The sequence below is a fragment of the Polypterus senegalus genome, chromosome 1 (genome assembly GCF_016835505.1).
Source record: "Polypterus senegalus isolate Bchr_013 chromosome 1, ASM1683550v1, whole genome shotgun sequence".
Classification (NCBI taxonomy): Eukaryota; Metazoa; Chordata; class Cladistia; order Polypteriformes; family Polypteridae; genus Polypterus; species Polypterus senegalus.
In genome coordinates, this window is record NC_053154.1 from 22,426,539 (window position 1) to 22,432,714 (window position 6,176).

Consider the following 6,176-nt stretch of genomic DNA (forward strand, 5'->3'; position numbering starts at 1 on the left):
ACCACTGTATATTTTTCTTTATTTATCCATCGATTTTTTAAACCTGCTTATCCAGAGCATAAATACAGTGAATAATTCCCACATCGAGTGTCAGCCCACTGCACAGTTAACACACAGACAAATACACACACACACAATCAAACATACACACAAATACACTAGAGTCACTCTACATTCGCTAATCCGTTTCTCTCCCCATGAAGACTTGGCTGATCCCTATGTGGAGTTTTGTAAGTTCTCTCGGTGTCTGTGTGGAGTTTTCACCAGGTGCTCTGGTTTCCTCACAGACACATGCAGATTAGGCTTCTTAAAGCAACAAATCTCTAATGAAATAAATGTATATGTGTAGGCTTGTTTATAAGTACTGAAATGACAGATTTAAATCACTTTTTCATCATTACTCTTACTAGTTGTTGTCATTGTCTTGCTGTTTTATTATTATTAGTAATTGTTGCAATTGTAGCAGTAATAGAAGTGGTTATTATGGTGCTGATCTGAGATGCCATGCCGCTCTAAATGTGTTTTTAATTGTTTTGTTTACTGTGTTTTCTTTTTAATTTGTTGCTATTTGTCTGGAAGCATATCATGCTATCTGTTTCTTAGTGTATACTAGGTGTGTAAGCCCATACTGCAAAAAGCCCGGGCTCCTTGAAACTATTGAAATCATCAGAAAAAAAACTGAAATGCAGAGTCGGCAGTTTCGTTTTGCCGACCTGCTCATCCCCCTTGTATATCAGCAGCTAAGCAAGTTCTCTCTCCTCAGAGGTTTTGTTTTGCAGACATGGTCACCCTTCTTGTGTATCAGCAGCTAAACGAGTTTCTCTCTCCTCGGAGGTTTCATTTAACTGATGTCCTCGTCCCCCTTGTCTATCAGCAGTTCAACAAGTTTCTCTCTCCTCTGAGGTTTCATTTTGTCGATGTGCTCGCCTCGCTTGTGTATTAGCGGTTAAGTGAGTTTGTCTCCAACTCATTAACTTGGGGCCGCCTTGCCGGATCTTTCAGCTTCATGCTGTAGCCTCGCACTTCCTGGCTGGACAGACAGACACACACACTTCCATGCATAGACGTTTTATATATAAGACAACTAGCAAAATACCCGCACTTCACAGCAGAGAAGTAGTGTGTTAAAGAAGTTATGAAAAAGAAAAGGAAACATTTTAAAAATATCGTAACATGATTGTCAATGTAATTGTTTTGTGACTGTTATGAGTGTTGCTGTCATATATATATATATATATATACAGTACAGGCCAAAAGTTTGGACACACCTCCTCATTCAATGTGTTTTCTTTATTTTCATGACCATTTACATTGGTAGATTCTCACTGAAGGCATCACAACTATGAATGAACACATGTGGAGTTATGTACTTAACAAAAAAAAGGTGAAATAACTGAAAACATGTTTTATATTCTAGTTTCTTCAAAATAGCCACCCTTTGCTCTGTTTACTGCTTTGCACACTCTTGGCATTCTCTCGATGAGCTTCAACAGGTAGTCACCTGAAATGGTTTTCCAACAGTCTTGAAGGAGTTCCCAGAGGGGTTTAGCACTTGTTGGCCCCTTTGCCTTCACTCTGCTATTTTGAAGAAACTAGAATATAAAACGTGTTTTCAGTTATTTCACCTTTTTTTGTTAAGTACATAACTCCACATGTGGTCATTCATAGTTTTGATGCCTTCAGTGAGAATCTACCAATGTAAATGGTCATGAAAATAAAGAAAACACATTGAATGAGAAGGTGTGTCCAAACTTTTGGCCTGTACTGTATATACACACACACACACATAAACATATATACAGTACATATACATATATACATATCTAATATACAGTGTAGACATATCTACATTTACACATCTATACTAATAAAAGGCAAAGCCCTCACTGACTGACTGACTGACTGACTGACTGACTGACTCACTCACTGACTCACTCACTCACTCACTCACTGACTCACTCACTTACTCACTCACTCATCACTAATTCTCCAACTTCCCGTGTAGGTAGAAGGCTGAAATTTGGCAGGCTCATTCCTTACAACTTACTTACAACAGTTAAGCAGGTTTCATTTCGAAATTCTACATGTTACAGTCATAACGGTCAATAACAGTCGACAATGTCCACCATGTTGAACTTTCTTATTTATGGCCCCATCTTCACGAAATTTGGTAGGCGACTTCCCTGCGCTTACCGAAACCAATGTACGTACTTATTTCAGTGGTATTGATGCCACTGTCAGCCAGCATATTGAACTTTCCAACGTCACTAATTCTCCAACTTCCCGTGTAAGTAGAAGGATGAAATTTGGCAGGCTGATTCCTTACAACTTACTTACAAAAGGTAAGCAGGTTTAATTTCGAAATTCTACACGTAACAGTCATAACGGTCGATAACAGTCGACAACGTCCGCCATGTTGAACTTTCTTATTTATGGCCCCATCTTCACAAAATTTGGTAGGCGACTTCCCTGCGCTAACCGAAACCAATGTACGTACTTATTTCAGTGGTATGATGCCACTGTCGGCCGCCATATTGAACTTTTCAAGTCTTTGTTACTTAGGGCCCATTTTCAAGAAATTTGGTACGCAGGTTCCGAACGCTAACTGAATCCTACTTACGTACATATATACATCCATAGCCTGCAGCTCAGTCACAGTGTGAGGCGGCATTGGGTCCCCCATCCCAACGCCTCCCACGTTGTTGGCTGCCTGCCTATATAAGGCCCTCCGTTGCTCCAGTCTCTACATTACCTTCCTTGCTTCGCCACAGGATTCGCCGCACGTCTCCCTACTGATAACTACAGCCTTTTTATTTAATCCACGGGCTTCTCCGCTGTTTTATTGTTCATTTATTACGATTATAGTTATTGTATAGGTATTTTAGACTTATTTTACATTGTTCAGGTACCCATTTCCTTTATCATTCCAACCGTACCCCCATTAACATGTTTATCAAGGTGATCACTATCGATCAAATAACTGTCACTTACCGAGTGGTTTCCATGCCCGGAGATGGCACCTATCTTTTCAATTCTCTTTGTTACATATTGTACCGCTGTATCAGGCTCACTCTTGATATCCGGAGGAACATTGTGTCTTATGTATTGAATGACTGGGACAGGTTTAAGGTGTGGACTGATGATGGTACAGGAGATAATTATACTACACAGGAGCACTAGAAGAGTGAAATGCTTAAGCCCTTCACCTATGGTTCTGCATGTGAGTTGATGGCTGCCGCTGAATTGTTCGGTTGTCGCTTTCAAGTGTACCGAAATGGCCAAATATTTTACAACTTTCGACAACCGGCAATGCCTCTTAAACATCTTAGATTCACAGGTGACGATTTCAGTAGTGGACACTTTGATGTTTATGAATGTTTAAACTCTCAAAAGCTGGATGTGAAGTTATCGATGAAACCGGTTGTATACTTACAACACTTGACAGATGCCGAATGTCACTTCAACACCATAAGTCCTACAAATACTGTCGTAATTGAAACAAACCATGAAACTCAAACCGATTATGACAGCAGCAATCCAAGCTGTGAGATTTGAGACAAGATTACTGTTCACATGGCCAACTGTACGTTGCATGCTCAAGAGTAAGCTCAGCACACAGCTTGGTCATATTACAACCGGAGGGCCAAACTCACAATGTGGTATACAAAGAGATTCTTAACAAATAATTATTGGTATATTTTCCCTTAGTTTAAAAAGGTTTAATTTTCTTCTTAATAAAACTTTTAAGGCAGTACTTCGCCAATGTGAAGCGCAGGTATTTTGATATAATTATATATATATAATAATAATGTGTGTGTGTATGTGTATATATATACTGTATATATATATAGATATAGATATAGATATAGATATATATACTGTATATATAATGTGTGTGTGTATGTGTATATATATATATATATATATATATATGACAGCAACACTCATAACAGTGACAAATCAATTACATTGATGATCATGTTACGTTATTTTCAGATGTTTTCTTTTCTTTTTCATTACTTCTTTAACACACTACTTCTCCACTGCGAAGCGTGGGTATTTTGCTAGTATATACGTATATATACATATACACATCTACATATATATATATACATACATACATACATACACATATATATATATATACTTATCTACATATATATATATATATATATATATATATATATATATATGCTGTATATAGCAAAATTCCTGCGTTTAGAGGCGAAGAACTGCTTTTAAATTTTATTAAGAAGAAAAGAAAACCTTTTTAAACTGAGGGAAAATATACCAATAACTATCTGTTAAAGATCTCTTTGTATACCACGTTGTCAGTTCAGCACTCCGGTTGTAATATGACCAAGCTGTGCACTGAGATTACTTTTGAGAATCCAACGTATAGTTTTGTCCAGGAGAAAAACAATGTTGCCTCAAATCAAATGCAACCTTTTGTAGGGTGTGTCCCTGAGACTTATTACTTGTCATCGCGAAGCAGAGCCTTACTGGAAATTTGAGGCATTTGAATTGAAATGGGAGATCAGAGGGTATAACGGTGATGTCAGGAATACATTCAGAGTGTGGCGCTCTGCTGGTTTTTTGTGTAGCTGCCTTCACACAGCTTCTCCGCTGCTTTATAAACGAATGCCATATAAGGCCGTCGTTTCTCCTTGCTTCGCGGTTCTGTACTGTTTTATTGTTCATTTATTACGATTGTTATAGTTATTGTGTAGCTATTTGAGACTTACTTTACTGTTCAGGTACCCATTTCCTTTATTTAATCCGTGGCTTCTACGCTATTTTTTGTTCGTTTATTACGATTATAGATATTTATTGATTCCCTTCTTTAGCTGACTGCCTGCTCATATAAGGAGCTCCGCTGGTTTTTTGTGAAGCAGCCTTTACACAGCTTCTCCGCTGTTTTTTAAATGAACGACATATAAGGCCATCCTTTTTCCTTGCTTCGCCAAGGAAGTTGCCTTTTTATTTAATCCACGGGTTCCCCCAGCAGTCCAATCCCTGTACCTTTTGCAGAATATCAGTCTGTCCCTGATGTTTTTCATCCTCTGAGGGCAACTTCTCCCAACCATCCAAGAACAGTGTGGTGACCAACAAGGCCTTTTCCAGCATGTTGGAGTACCTGGTCTTATGGCAAAAGTGATAACTAAGTGGCCCAGCGAACAAAACATCAAAAGTTTGGGACCATGGCCAGGAAACTCCCCAGACCTTAATCCCATTGAGAACTTGTGGCCAATTCTCAAAAGATGGCTGGGCAAACAAAAACCCACCAATTCTGACAAACTCCAAGTATTGATTATACAAGAATGGGCTGCCATCAGTCAGGACTTGGCCCAGAAGTTGAATGATAGCATGCCAGGACGAATTGCAGAGGTCTGGAAAAAGAAAGAAGGGCCAACACTGCAAATATTGACTCTTTGCATAAATTGAATGTAATTGTCAATAAAAGCCTTTGACACATGACATTTTTTATAATTTTACTTCACTATACCATAGAAACATCTGACAAAAAGATCGTAAAACAATGAAGCAGCAAACTTTGTGAACACCAATACTTGTGTCATTCTCAAAACCTTTGGTCATGACTGTTGTGATGGACAGCCGGGTCCCATGCCTGGCTGGAACGCCCCTGCTGCATATGTTCCTGGGGAGCCACTATGGACAGCTCAATACCTCCCCCGGGATGCTTGGTGGCAGCCTCCCTGGCCAATGTTCATTTCCCACCCTCCCGCGTGGCTCCATGGGACATGGAGTACTCCACTACCTGGTTGGGAGATGGGGTGGCCGCTAGGGGTGCTGCCGAGACTCAAGAGTCATCAGCCCCACCCGGAGGTGTAATTGGGACCAGGTGGTCAAGCACCTGGAACACTTCCGGGTGTAGTATAAAACGGGCCAGCCTCCACTACTAAAGGGCCAGAATCAGGAGGAAGAGGACGAGGTTGCCTGGGAGGAGTGGTGGTGTAAGGTGAAGAGTTGCTGGTGTGCTTAAAGTGCTTTTGGGACTGTGTTGTAGCTGGAGGGATTATGGGGAAGACGTGCCCTCCAGCTGAAGAAAAATAAAAGCCTGTGTGATTTTTACACATTCCTCTGCGCCAGTCTGTGCTTGGACAGGCACTATATAGTGCCTTTATCACACTGTACAAAAAAAATAAAGGACCCTT